Below are 16188 nucleotides of genomic sequence, written 5' to 3'. Positions count from 1 at the left end.
CACCGGAGATGACTTCCTAGAAGAGCAATTGCTATCCCCTTATAAAGTTTATGACGAGGAATACTGTCGACCACTACCGTGGGTATACATTGATGGTTGTTCATATCACCACATCGCTGGTGCTGAACGGAAGTTAGTTGCAGGTATCGGAATCGCCTGGATAGGTGATTATCCCAATGTATCTATAGGATACAGTATTGGTCCCAAAAGCAGTCAGATAGCCGAACTCTGTGCAGTATATAAGACCATTCAAATGGCAATAGAATATAGTATCACAGAATTTGTTATCATAACTGATTCCAACTATGTTCGCAACAGTTTCGTTGAATATCTGCCTAGCTGGAAACGTAACCAAATGCTGAAAAGCAATAACAAACCTGTTAAACATGGGAAATTGTTTTGTAAAATCGATGAGTTGGTTAAGGAACATGGTTTAACCATATATTGGAAGAAAACCAAAGGCCATTCTAAGATAGAAGGTATTGACAAGGATGGTAATGACTTAGCCGATTCACTGGCAAAACAAGCAGCCATCAATGGTGAAACCCTAAACATTGATGATCTCATGGGTTCAATTCACATTGAAGCCATAACTAGACGACAGGCTAGAGATAATGCCGACTTAAATGTCGTGCAATGGAGTCAAGAAGCTCCTAGTGAGGACCTGATTACCAGTCAGAAGAACGATCCTGTCATAGGTATATTCTATAAACATATAGAAGACCCTACTGCAAATCCCATCACAGATGAGGATTGCAAAGCTAATGAAGATTTACGAATCTTGATGAGATATAAAGTCCAATTTAGTATCATGGATGGGTTGCTGGTCAGAACTTCTAAACATGATATTCAACAATGGGTAGTCCCAACTGTATACCGAGGGTTAATGCTCCAACACGCACATGATGCACCTTCATCTGGGCATCGTGGTGATAAGATCACATATGAGATATTGCGTGATTATGCATATTGGCCACACATGTTAAGAGATGTTAAAACATACTGTCAGGGATGCTTGATTTGTCCGCAATATCAACCCCATGGTCCAACCCATCGTGCACCACTTCAGAAGAGGGGGGTGTCATTACCCTGGTCTGATATCCAAATTGACTTTATAGGTCCTGTAACAAGATCTTCAAGAGGTAACAAATACATGTTAACAGTTACATGTATGTACACAAAGTGGATAGAATGTTTGCCTTGTAAAGAGAACACGAGTACCGTGTGCGCCACTTTGTTGATTAACCATGTCTTTTCCAGGTTCGGTCTGCCTCAAAGAATTGAGTCAGACAGAGGTAGTCATTTTACCAGCGAAGTAATGGCTAAGATGTGGAACATTCTAGGTGTTAAACGAAAGCTACATATTGCATACCGCGCTGCGTCTAGCGGGGGGGTAGAGCGATATAACCAGTCTATCGTTAATATTCTGAAAAAGTACGTTAAGGAGTCTGGTAAAGACTGGGACATTAAATTGCCCCTAGTTTTAATGGCGATTAGAGCTACACCTAGCACTGCTACCAAATTGTCACCTTTTGAATTGATGACAGGAAGAAAGATGGTTTTACCACAGCATTTACTATATCGTACTTCGGATCATAATTTGATCAATGCTGCCACTACGCATCAGTATATCGAAGATTTGCGCAAGCATTTACAGCATGCGTTTGCTTTTGCCCAAAAGAATCTTGAAAAAGCAGCAACAGGGGTTAAGACCTATTATGATTTAAAAACCACGAAAAAGGAATATGAGATAACAGATCAAGTCTATCTGTATAATTTTGCGCGAAATCAAGTCAAGGAAAAGAAATTTTTACCTTCTTGGAAAGGGCCATATATCATCATTGACAAAATTTCCCCAGTAGCGTACAAAATAAAAATTCCTAAGGATGGTGATTTTATTGAAAAGTGGGTTCACATTAACCAGTTGCGTGCTTGTCATCCTAAATCTCAATTAAGGATCATAGATGTGGATTCAGATGCAGAAGGGTGAACGACTAACCTGGATGAATGCTTGATTCACGTGGTATAGTATGATGTGAAATGTTGTGATGTGTCATGATCTCATGTACGTTCATGTCATTAACCATTTCCTTGCCATCCAATAACTACATTTTCTAAGCAGGTTACTAGCTTGTTTAACTGCTATAGGCATATTGCTGAGGAGTCAGTAATAAATGTAGTGAGGGATGAAGTTATAAAAATAGAATTAGAGAGAATACATATGTTGATGAATCGTAATAATGCGTTGTCCTAGGCCAAGTGATGTCACACTGTTATAAGTTTGTATACTTAACAAACCTTGAATCATTAGTAGATAAGTCTGAAACGAGTTCCTGATCCGTGACTGTTGAAAGATGTCTAAGAAGGATGTGGCGTGTTTCTGGATCGTACTGCTCCTGTGCCAAGAGCTACGGACCGACCCGATCGCAGAGATGGGACCATCCTCCGGCATCCTGATTCAAGAGACACCAGGGTTCATCTTAACAGAGAAGAGGATCCTTACCCGACGTGTGTTCGTCAGCTTGGACCCCAAAATTTCCATCGAGAAGGCGTACAACATTTCATCGATGCAGCTTCCTGAGTTACAGACTTGGTACCAGATGCACCTCCAAAGAGCACAGGACCGTGTGCGAAACATCTTGGAGCAAGCCCGGAAACCATTTGTATCCAGTTCTATTTCGATGAGCAACCGACCCAAAAGGTTCCTCACCGCTATAATTGTTGCATTAGTTTGTGCCACTGTTGGTGCAGTTGTCGCAACTGGAATGTCTGCAGCCAACTCTATTACTGTCCAAAAGCTGGATATGGAAATCTATGCGCTAAAGCAACACATTAACGATATTCATCAGGTGATAAAACAGCAAAGAACACTTCTCCAAGACGTGTTAACTATTGTGGAAGACACAGTTGTTACAACAAATTTGCATTCGGAGTTAATTGCTAAATCCACTGAGTTGCACCAAAGTCATGACTTATTTAAGCGTGAACTTCTATTTCTGCATGACCCAATATTGTTCCACACACTTGCTTTTCTCGACGAAGTGCAAACTGGAATGACCGAATTGGCAGGGGGACGCATACCTCTGTATTTTGTATCCAAGGATATTGTTCATGCGATGCTTGCCAATGTGGATGGAGAAACAATTGAGCCTATGCAATTAAATCTGGCCTTTGAGATGGGGAGCGCTATACCTCTCTTAATTGATCCGGAACGTATGGAGATTTGCTTTTTATTGGCCATACCATATGTAACTCCCAAAAACATTTTTCAAATGAAAACAATTTACAATGTTGGTACATGGAAGGAAAATATCCATGTAAAAGTCCAAACCCCAGATGTTTTGGCTTTTCAACCGTGGGTACCAGAGTGGTATTCAATACCCGTTTTGAATGACTGTGAAAAATTCAAAGACAATAATTTCCAATGTGATGGAACACCTTTTGTGTACGATTCTACCAATGCTTTGTGTGGGATCGAGTACCTTAAACATGGCTCTGAAACATGTCAAGTGACTATGTCAAAAACCGACAGTAATGCGTTAGTACATGCTATCTTAGTAAAAGATAAATGGTTGGTAAGCACGTGTCTTAAAAACATGAGTGTTTTTCGCAGGGACCAGGTGACTAATAAAGTAATTGCCTTACCAGCACCTGTATCACTGATCAAGGTTCCCCACGACTCTCGTATCACCATCGGTGACGTTACGCTATACCCAGTGTACACTGACATCCTCGAAAGTGCTATTGAGATGGTGGATCCCTTCCAGAATCTAGATATCCCTCTAGATCCTAATCTTAAGTTCTTGCTGGACCATAAGCCCAACCACACTATCCAAATGTCGATCAAGAAAGATAACATTTCTATGGACACATTTAAATATTCTGAGTTAGATACTGACCTTATTGATCGTGTTGACTGGTTCATCCATGTTAAGATTGTTATTGGGTGTATTATGATAATAATGTTACTATGGTTGATTGTACTAAGCATAAAGTTCAAAACACTTACAGGTACAAAAATATACAAAGATGTTCATTCCACGCATGAGCCTATGTTAGAAATGATGTGATTGCACAATATGTCTCGTGACTTCCATAGTGCCTACTCATAAGCTAAATTATTTGGCTATGACAGGCACTAAAGGGGGGTTATGTCAGGGTATTTATATCGGCAGACATTTGTGCTATGATAGAAATACAAAGTGTATATTCTGAAGTCATTGCTAAACAGACCAGACTCCATTTTGTTATTCTCAAGTTAACAAAGACACAAAATTTCTATCCTTTCTCTTTGACTGACTGCTTTGCCCAAGCTGAATGGAATGTGTATATAACCAAACCAAATAGATAAGACATTGAGAATGGGGGTGGACAGACTGTATAAATTCTATTCCCAGACTTAGGTGACAGAGGAGATTAAACAATTAAATTTTACTTTCGATATTGTACAACGTCCCATTATAGTTTAAGGTGAAACTTAGTTCACAAACTATCAATTTTAGGAATTATAGCAGAACTTGCAGACGCATGGTCTGGACAAAACTGAGAAAGACCCTTTGATCTGACAGAAGATTTGAGTTATTGAATACATAAAGATAACGTAAATGACGTCAAAAATAGCCACCAGGAAAAGTTAACTCTTTCCTGGATAGGTATGTGTAGTGGAACAATACTGCCATCTAGAGTCTGAATATTAAATTGGTTACCTAGAAGGCAACCACACCCCACATTTGTGATTGGCTATCACCTAAGGAATTTTTCCCTTTAAAAAGTTAAGACAAGGGAAGAGAGGAGAATTCAAAATTCAGGAAGATTCAAAGATTGGAGAGAGAGACATTACGACACTCTGGGGATTCAGAGAGATCCAGGCAGAATCGGGCGACCAGAGTAACCAAGAAACTCTCACACTCCATGCAGAGAAAGAGATCTATGACATTTAGCTACCTGAGGATATCTGATGAGAAAATATCTACATAACTGGTAAATATACAGGCATTTAATTAATTAATTTAAATTAATTAAAATTAATAGCATGATATATGACTGGATAAATCATGTTTGATTTCATATTTAGAAATCTTAATTATTAAAGAATATATATATGGTTATAGCATCCTATCTGCAGCTGGGATCAATATAATCATTAATGTATTTGTGTGATTAATATCACGTTAGCATATCATGACCATTTATCCAGCTGTATTGATTGGCTCTAAAATAAGATAAAATATCTGTTTAGACAAATTAATTAAAATATCAGCTAATATAACATAGTAGATTTCTCTCATTGGATAAAATCAAGGAAATGGTTGAAGACTGGTTAAATGTTATTTATTAAAATTACATAGGAGTAGATCTTAACTACTTAGGAGGTCTAGCCAGCACTGAAAGGGTTATTTCTAACTGCTAGCTAAGTTCCATTGCCCTACACTGTAGCTCTGTGTGTGAAACTTCACATTCTTTGTCTCTGTGAAAGGGTCGTAAATCTTGACACCTAATGTGTATTAGGAAATGTTGTTTTAAATATTGCCATATTGTATTGCATATTGTTATACTCGAATTCCATTGATTATTATCATGCATGTTACTCATCATTATTATTTAAATTGTTAAGAAATAAATATCTATTTTTATAACAATTTGTGATTTTTAATTACCGGTATATGGTTATACATTTCATTTAACACGATAACGATTAGGGATCTGAGAATTGAAAATCGTGGGCAATTTCTCATCTGTTTACATTATTATCCCATAAATATCCCCACAAGATACACACTCCCTACATGCCCTATATGCATATTACAGACACGGACACACTCACTACATCTGCGTGATCCTTTGATAATTTACATTGCCATATTAATATTCATATTAATAATAATTATTATCAATATATATATATATATATATATATATATATATATACAATTAACTTTTCAAAAGTTTCACAAAATATAATTTTAAATATTTTGTCAAACAAATATCCCTAAAATACTCACTCACTATATCCCCTACACCCACTATTGTACACACATTTAGCCCCTACACACATATGCACACTCTCTCTCCCATCCACTAGATGCACAAACAAACCCCCAAAAAATTTACACAAACAGCCTCCTCAACACACACGCAATCCAAAAAGCAGCATGCCGTGCTTGTCATTGTGATGACATAATACAGCCACTCTTTGGCCCCACCACTCTGGATCACACTGATTTTCAATGCTGTATAGGCATGTGTATGGGGAAAATGTTCGGTTCGGTTCGGCATTCCGGACTTCCGCAATTCGGAACTTCGGAACCTCGGGACTTCGGAAATTCGGTAATTTCAGAACTTCGGCAATTCATCTATTCGGACATTCAGAAGTACCTGAATGTCCAAATTGACCGAAATTCACATTCGGACCGAAACGAATTGCACATGTCTAATGCTGTATGAATATTTATCCCAGTTTAATCGTGGGAATAGCTCTGTGACCCTGAGAAGGTCTACTCAGTCTGAGACATGCCTAAAAGCACTGAGACTCAAGGTGAAACAGTAGATTTCAAAGGCACGGTACCAAGTAAAAGATTACAAAACAAAAATGGTACTAAGTGATACTTTGCTATCATTTGCTTTTCTTCAGTTCTGAGATTTAATTTAGCCCCTTCCTGGTGCAAGACAGAAATTTTCCATAATTGCAGTCCATCCCTCAAAGACGCATGACTAAAAATGTCTATAATTTACTAAAATTAACCCCAGCTTGTGGCAATCGTGTGGTTAATGCTGCTGCAGTCTGCCTCAATGTGTGAGGCAGACGGGCAGCAGCCAACTGCGCTGTCCCAGCCCATGTGATCACTCAGCCAGTCAGAGCGATCATATGTGCTTCAGAAACTCCTTGCCCACCTCTACCTCCGTGTGCAGTGTGAAGTGGAGGGAGACAGACCAGTACTGATCTGTTTCTAACTGTAAAAAATTTTAGCAAAAATTCCTACTCTCCCTCACCCCTTTCCAATAAAATGTAACCCCTTCCCTTCCCTTTGGTCACTGTCTGCAGTGATCAAAATACAGATCACAGTATTTTACTGTTTTTTTTTTTTTAAATCAGGGTTACTTTTATTTAATTGGGAATTTAAATATTTTTTAATAATTTATTTATCTAGCTAGAGTGGGTGGAAGTTAGTGGGGACATTTGGAGATTTACTGTTGGGTAGTTAGCAGTTAACAGTAAAAAAAAGTTTTGAAAAGTAAAAACATTTTTAAAAAGTTAAAAACGTTTAAAAAAAATAAAACAAAAGTTTAAAATAAGGAAAAAAAATGCTTATTACTACACTTACTAGAAAAAATAAACTGATCCAGCACCAACATTCAAAATTTGCATTTTGAAAGACCCTGGGGTGTCTTCTTTAAAAAATGGCATGCCTTTGTGGGGTAGTTTGAATTAGCAATCTGTTAAAACACTCCAAAATATGACATAGACTAAAAAGTAAAAGTTTGGAAAAAAAACTGAAACTGCTTTGTCTCAATTGTGCCCCTTCAACATTGACATATACCTGGCAAAGGTACATATGGGGGTATTTCTGTACTCAGATGACATAGCTGAGCAACATATGAAGTATTATACTGCCGTAGCACACATAAGGTTTGCAAAATACACAGTAAAAACTCACTGTGTGTATCAAAAGTCAGAAAAAATGCTTATTACCATTATACTTGGTAAAAGCTAGAAAAAAAAATGATCCCATTCCAACATTCAAAATTTGTCTTTTGACATACCCCGGGGTGCCTGCCTTAAGAAATGGTATGCCTTTATGGGGTTGTTTAAATAAGCAACCTGCTAAAAATGCTCCAGAATGGAAAGGGGTTTTGACTACCCACCAGAAGTTGGAGCTAGACTGTCCTTCAGCAAGCACCCTTTCCCTGATGGATGAAAGGGCTAGTTCCTGGCTCTATTAGAGTGTTGGAAAGAACCTTGTCTGCGTCGCCATTGGCTCTTGTGATTATATTCCCTACCGAGCGGTAGCTTTGTGAATCCCTGAAATACGGGTCTTTCACAGGACGTCTGTCTGATCATGAAGTACCGTTTTTTGGGCTCTTCTGTCTTGTGGTAAAAATGCCTTGCAACACTTTGCTGCCTTCTTTATAGAATCTTCTAAGGTTTTGCCAAATAGATGCTCTCCTTCAAAGCGAACAGCGCATAGATTAGATTTTGAGGAAGCATGAGCTCCCCAGTAATGTAACCATAAAGCTCTCCTGGCAGCTACTGATAAGGTCATGGTTCACAAGAATATTCTCTTATATCCTGTGATGCTTCAGCCAGGTACTCAGGTCCCAAATTATGTCACACAGATCTTGTTGTTTGACGCCTCTCTCCACATCCGAATCCAGTTCTCTCAACTAGCTCTTCATGGACCAGGACACAGCCATTAGGGCCACTGCTGGGTGACAACCTGCTCTTGCAGTTGTATAGATATTGAAAAATCTAACTTGCAGTCCATGAGTTCTCTCCGTTAAGCAGAACTGTTCAGATGTAGCATCGTTTTCTTGTCACTCTTGAGATAGAAGCATCCACCCTAGGTGGGGTTGTCTAAATCTTAGATGTCTCCTCCAAAGGATAGAGTCTTGATAGTTTACTCTGGAAGGGAAGACATTTCTCAAGTCTTTTCCATTCAGACATCACTACATCCTTTATGGCTCTATGGAGCAGGAAAGACAGCTTCTGTTTGTGCAGGATGTTTAACTGATCCCTCCACTCTGTGTGTCTTCAGGAATTTCAAGCAACTTTCTTACCCATGATTTGGTATCCAGAGATTCTGAGTGCATTTCACTTTCACTGGAATCTACTTGATCCAATATTTCAAAATCACCAGTGTTCCAAGATTTCTGAGTCTGATGTGTTAGAGGAATCCAGTCTTTGTCTCTTTTCTCCTCGCTGTCTTGCCATTTCCAGGTCAGTATGTCTAGTAATTGGGCCAGCGTAATGGAGTAAGCAGAAGCTCTCTTTTGGAGACAATCCATGCAAAGTTGTTTTCCCTCTACCACCCTTCCTTCACAGCCAGAACAGGGAGTAGATTTCTCCCTTCTTTTCCTAGAGTTAAGCGGACACCTGGATGTTCGGGGTTGCTGAGTTCAGCTGACCTTCGTCAAAAAGTTCGTGTTCAGGCCCGAACTTGACCCCGAACCCAAACCCCATTGAAGTCAATGGGGACCCGAACTTTTGGGCACTAAAATGCCTCTAAAAAAGTCCTGGAAAGGGCTAGAGGGCTGCAAAAGGAAGTAAAATGGGGGTAAGAGTAGGACAAGTGCCCTGCAAACAAATGTCGATAGGGAAATAACTTAAAATAACATAAAATACATACAAATTAAAAATAATAATCTTGAACTAGGAGGAGGAGGTGGATGTGGAGTAGGAGGTTGAGGAGGCAGTGACTGTGGCGGTGTAGGTGGAAGCGGCGGTGGAGGAGGAGGAGGTAGCCAACACTGTTTTGTTTTTTTTAATTGGGGTATCCCCCAAAATATTGGGACATATAAAAAAAGAAACATTTGCGGCCTGCGGTCCATTTCTTGCAGTCCAATAACGCCATCAGGTTTTTAAAACTGTCCGTCTCCACCAAACGGAATGATAGCATTTTAAAGGCCAGGAATTTTGAAATGCTGGCATTCAGGGCCAGGAATCGCAGGTGGGTAGGGGGGTACTTCCTCTTTCTCTCCAGTGTTTGGGAAATGAACAGCTGAATGCTTCCATGGGACAGTGTGGAGATGCCGGACAATTGTCTACCTGGCCTATGCTAGTGCAGGAACCCACCCTCAGAGCCACTTGTGAATGACTGGCCTGATAACCGTGGAAATGACCCCTCTTCCTCCTGTGCCACATCCTCTTCCATCATAGCCCAAAGCATTTTTTCAAGGGGACAAAGAAGCGGGATAGTAAGGCTTACAACTGCGTTATCGGCACTGGCCATGTTGGTGGAGTACTCGAAACAACATGGCACACAGGTCTCACAGGTAGGCCCACTCATTGGTGGTGAAGTGGTGCTGTTCCGCAGTGCGACTGACCCGTGCATGCTGCAGCTGATACTCCACTATCACCTGCTGCTGCTCGCACAGTCTTTCCAGCATGTGCAAGGTGGAGTTGCACCTTGTTGGCACATCGCATATGAGGCGGTGAGCGGGAAGGCCGAAGTTACGCGGCAGCGCTGACAGGCGAGCAGCAGCAGGATGAGAATGCCGAAAGCGCGCACTTTCTGCAGCAGATCTGATATATCTGGGTAGTTTTTCAGGAATTTCTGCACCACCAAATTCAGCACATGTGCCAGGCAAGGGATGTGCGTCAAACCGGCTATGCCCAGAGCTGCTACGAGATTTCGCCCATTATCGCACACCGCGGGGCTTGAGGCTCAGGGGCAACAATCACTCATTGGTCTGTTGTTCCATGCCTGTCCACAGCTCCTGCGCGGTGTGTGGGTTTTCCCCTAAACCGCCTGCTGTCGTTTCCCCCTGGCTGTGCTTAGGTTGGTGGTGAAAGTGTTACGCTGACCGGATGAGGAGGTGGTGGAGGAGGAGGAGGAAGCGGAGTAGGAGGAGGAGGCAACAGGAGGCAAAGCTGTGTACCCAAATAAAGATTGTCAAATGTTGTATTCTGGAACTGTGTCCCATCCGGTTACTGGGGAAATGGGCCTGACGTATTCTAATCAAACGGGATAACCATTGGTTACCGGGGTCCCGCTTCAATTGGTGGCAAACGGCGGGATCCCATGTCCCTGCCAACAGACCCATGGACTACAGTGCTCTAAAGTGACCTACACTGCAGGACTTGTGTGGAGCCAGAGGAATAATGCCTGGTGGGCGTAACAAGGTCGAATTGACTGCTGCGCTCATGGAGAATGACCAGGCACGCAGTGAGGCAACGAGCCACAGCCAGGAGCCGGAGATGAGGAGGAAGTGCTCATGGAGGTGGAACGGCGCCTGGCATATTACTGAGAGCCACCCTCAGAGGAGATTGTCAGCAGGACCTTTTTGGAGGTGCAAGCCTATGTCCTTGCCAATAGACAGAGGGCGACCTCCATGAACCCAGAAGAAGGGACCAGAGGGCACCGGGAAGCACAACCACCCTGGCCCACAAGGTACCATACAATGTCTTCAAAGAGTTCAAGAAAGCAGAAGAAGGCATCGATTACTTTTTACAAGACTTTGAGCGCCAGTGCCTACTCCAAGACATGGACCACAGCGACTGGGTCACCATCCTGGCCAGCAAACTAGTGAGGAAGGCAGCGGATATTTACCGGGCTGTACCAGAAGAGTAGATCAGAGACTATCCCTTTATTACACAAATCCTCCTGGCCCGGTATGCGGTCACCCCCGAGCAATACCGCCGAAAGTTTAGGGAGACCCGGAAAGGGGAGAAGGACTCCCATGTGGAGTGGGCATGCTGCATCACAAGGGCCACTCAGAACTGGCTCATCTCCCATCAAGCCAAGTTCCCGGAGATCACCCAGCTCATCATGCTAGAGCACTTTTTCAATGGGCTCCCCAACGACACGGCTGGTGAGAGACCGCGAGCCCCAGATCCAAGAAGTATTGGTATGAGCTGCTGAAGCTGATATCCCCTTGGCAGGGCATTTGGGCAGGAGCCGGACAGCGTCTCGGCTCTCCCAAAGCTTCCTCTGGCCAGGCATCTCTCAGGATCTGAGGCAGTACTGCCAGATGTCTGCCAGAGAGTGGGGAAGAGACGGACCGACACAGGGCCCCCCTCCATCCCCAAAGTATTAGTGAAGATCCGTTCGGCAGAGTAGTTGACATTATAGGTCCCCTAGCCAAGCCTAGTCCCTCTGGGAAAAAGTACATTCTGACCATCGTGGACTACGTGACTTGGTACCCTGAGCAGTATTCGGGCAGAGACTGTGGCTGAAGCCTTGATGTGAGTGTTCTCCCGGATGGGTTTTCCCCGGGAGATTCTCTCAGACCAGGGCACCCAGTTTACTGCCGAAATGACCCACCAACTGTGGAGATTGTGCACATTAAACCAATCCTGAGCTCCCCTTACCACCCCCAGATCAATGGCCTGTGTGAGCGCTTCAACGGTACGTTGAAGCAAATGCCCCGTACCTTTGCGGCGACTCACAAAGATTGAGAGAGATTCCTGCTCCATCTCCTGTTTGCCTATCGGGAGGTGCCACAGGAATCGACTGGGTTCTCCTCGTTCGAACTGCCACACCAGGAAATTCCTTGGAGCTGGCTTTGGTGTGCTCGATCCCTGGGTGCGGTGGGCAGTAGCAGGCGTACTGTCTAGGGGGCGATTGCTCCGCTTTTGCACCCTGCTCTAGGAGGAGGAGGTGGATGTGGAGTAGGAGGTTGAGGAGGCGGTGACCGTGGTGGCGAAGACGCATTCGGATGTCTGCCCTATCAACTACCACGAGTAATGGGGAATTTGAGAAATGGCTACCACATCCAAAGAAGGCAGCAGGCGCGCAAATTACCCACTCCCAACGCGGGGAGGTAGTGATGATAAGAAAACAATACAGGACTCTTTACAGGCCCTGTAATTGGAATGAGTCCACTTTAAATCCTTTATTGAGGATCTATTGGAGGGCAAGTCTGGTGCAGAGCGACTGACCCGTGTGTGCTGCAGCTGAAACTCCGCTATCGCCTGCTGCTGCTCGCACAGTCTCTCCAGCATGTGCAAGGTGGAGTTCCACCTTGTGGGCACGTCGCATATGAGGTGGTGAGCGGGAAGGTGCAGCGCAGACAGGCGAGCAGCAGCAGCGTGAAAACGGCTAAAGCGCGCACAGCCGCTACAGTGTAACTGCGAATGGCTCATTAAATCAGTTATGATTCCTTTGATTGCTCCATCTGTTACTTGGATAACTGTTGTAATTCTACAGCTAATACATGCCGATGAGCGCTAGGGGACAGCCGCTCTGCTTTTGCACCCTGCTCCCTCTTATGCTGTGCTGGTGCCTCTGTGCGACCACTGCCTCTTCTTCCAAACTGTGGGGTCTAGGACCTCATCATCCTCCACATCATCTTCCACCCACTCTTCAACCCTGCCATCCTTGCCGGTCTGCACATTGGCACCTGTTTTTTTCCAGCATGTAAAGTCTGCAAAGGACATATGGAAATTGTTTTAGAATTGTATCCAGGCAACAGTTTTCCCTATAAATTGACCTCTCAGTTTGACTTGTGAGGGTATTGCCCCAGAATTACAATATTGTTTAAGTACCTCTTAGCTATTGAAAACTGGTAGTGATCTACCGAACGGTTCGCTGTTCGCGAATAGTTCCTGGCGAACATAGCGTGTTCGCGTTCTCCACGGCGGGCTAACATATGTGCGGTTCGATCCGCCCCCTATTCGTCATCATTGAGTAAACTTTGACCCTGTGCCTCACAGTCAGCAGACACATTTCAGCCAATCAGCAGCAGACCCTCCCTTCCAGACCCTCCCACCTCCTGTACAGCATCCATTTTAGATTCATTCTGAAGCTGCATTCTTAGTGAGAGGAGGGAAAGTGTAGCTGCTGCTGATTTGATAGGGACATGGATAGCTAGGCTAGTGTATTCAGTGTCCACTACAGTCCTGAAGGACTAATCTGATCTCTGCTGTAAGGACAGCACCCCAAAAAGCCCTTTTTAGGGCTAGAACATCAATCTGCTTTTTTTTTTCCTGTGTAATCTAATTGCAGTTGCCTGCCTGACAGCTTCTGTGTCAGGCTCCCAGTGGATACTGTGCCCACTTGCCCAGTGCCACCACTCATATCTGGTGTCACATTTAAAAACAAAAAAGCTTGCATTTAAAAACAAAAAATGTTTTTTCACTGTAGTAGATTGAATAGCAATTAGTTGTCTGCAAGCGCCTGTGTGTCAGGGCTACAGTGTTTACTCTGCCAACCTCTGCCAGTGCACAGTGCCCCTCATATCTGGTGTCACAATAGCTTGCATTTAAAAACAAAAAAAGTTTTTGACTGTTATAGATTGAATAGCAGTTAGTTGTCTTCAAGCGGGTGTGTCAGGCCTACAGCGTCTACTCTGCCAACCTCTGCCAGTGCACAGTGCCATTCATATCTGGTGTCACAATAGCTTGCATTTAAAAACAAAAAAAGTTTTTGACTGTAATCTAATAGCAGTCATTGTCTTTCAAGCGGGTGTCAGGCCTACAGCGTGTACTCTGCCAACCTCTGCCAGTGCACAGTGCCACTTATATCTGGTGTCACAATAGCGTGCATTTAAAAACAAAAAAGATTTCTCACTGTTATAGATTGAATAGCAGTTAGTTGTCTTCAAGCGTGTGTGTCAGGCCTACAGCGTCTACTCTGCCAACCTCTGCCAGTGCACAGTGCCACTCATATCTGGTGTCACAATAGCGTGCATTTAAAAACAAAAAACTTTTTTCACTGTTATAGATTGAATAGCAGTTAATTGTCTTCAAGCGGGTGTGTCAGGCCTACAGCGTCTACTCTGCCAACCTCTGCCAGTGCACAGTGCCATTCATATCTGGTGTCACAATAGCATGCATATAAAAACAAAAAAAGTTTTGGACTGTTATATAATAGCAGTCAGTGTCCTTCAAGCGGGTGTCAGGCCTACAGCGTGTACTCTGCCAACCTCTGCCAGTGCACAGTGCCACTCATATCTGGTGTCACAATAGCGTGCATTTAAAAACAAAAAAAGTTTTTGACTGTAATCTAATAGCAGTCAGTGTCCTTCAAGCGGGTGTCAGGCCTACAGCGTGTACTCTGCCAACCTCTGCCAGTGCACAGTGCCATTCATATCTGGTGTCACAATAGCATGCATATAAAAACAAAAAAAGTTTTGGACTGTTATATAATAGCAGTCAGTGTCCTTCAAGCGGGTGTCAGGCCTACAGCGTGTACTCTGCCAACCTCTGCCAGTGCACAGTGCCACTCATATCTGGTGTCACAATAGCGTGCATTTAAAAACAAAAAAGTTTTTGACTGTAATCTAATAGCAGTCAGTGTCCTTCAAGCGGGTGTCAGGCCTACAGCGTGTACTCTGCCAACCTCTGCCAGTGCACAGTGCCACTCATATCTGGTGTCACAATAGCTTGCATTTAAAAACAAAAAAGGTTTTCTCACTGTTATAGATTGAATAGCAGTTAGTTTTCTTCAAGCGTGTGTGTCAGGCCTACAGCGTCTATTCTGCCAACCTCTGCCAGTGCACAGTGCCACTCATATCTGGTGTCACAATAGCTTGCATTTAAAAACAAAAAAAGTTTTTGACTGTAATCTAATAGCAGTCAGTGTCCTTCATAAGTGTGTGTCAGGCCTACAGCGTGTACTCTGCCAACCTCTGCCAGTGCACAGTGCCACTCATATCTGGTGTCACAATAGCGTGCATTTAAAAACAAAAAAAAGTTTTTGACTGTAATCTAATAGCAGTCAGTGTCCTTCATAAGTGTGTGTCAGGCCTACAGCGTGTACTCTGCCAACCTCTGCCAGTGCACAGTGCCACTCATATCTGGTGTCACAATAGCGTGCATTTAAAAACAAAAAAAGTTTTTGACTGTAATCTAATAGCAGTCAGTGTCCTTCAAGCGGGTGTCAGGCCTACAGCGTCTACTCTGCCAACCTCTGCCAGTGCACAGTGCCATTCATATCTGGTGTCACAATAGCTTGCATTTAAAAACAAAAAAGTTTTTGACTGTAATATAATAGCAGTCATTGTCCTTCATAAGTGTGTGTCAGGCCTACAGTGTGTACCCTGCCAACCTCTGCCAGTGCACAGTGCCACTCATATCTGGTGTCACAATAGCATGCATTTAAAAACAAAAAACTTTTTTCACTGTTATAGATTGAATAGCAGTTAATTGTCTTCAAGCGGATGTGTCAGGCCTACAGCGTCTACTCTGCCAACCTCTGCCAGTGCACAGTGCCATTCATATCTGGTGTCACAATAGCATGCATATAAAAACAAAAAAAGTTTTGGACTGTTATATAATAGCAGTCAGTGTCCTTCAAGCGGGTGTCAGGCCTACAGCGTGTACTCTGCCAACCTCTGCCAGTGCACAGTGCCACTCATATCTGGTGTCACAATAGCGTGCATTTAAAAACAAAAAAGTTTTTGACTGTAATCTAATAGCAGTCAGTGTCCTTCAAGCGGGTGTCAGGCCTACAGCGTGTACTCTGCCAACCGCTGCCAGTGCACAGTGCCACTCATATCTGGTGTCACAATAGCTTGCATTTAAAACCA

This window comes from Pelobates fuscus, chromosome 5 (assembly GCF_036172605.1).
Source record: "Pelobates fuscus isolate aPelFus1 chromosome 5, aPelFus1.pri, whole genome shotgun sequence".
Classification (NCBI taxonomy): domain Eukaryota; kingdom Metazoa; phylum Chordata; class Amphibia; order Anura; family Pelobatidae; genus Pelobates; species Pelobates fuscus.
This window is presented reverse-complemented; position numbering follows the sequence as displayed.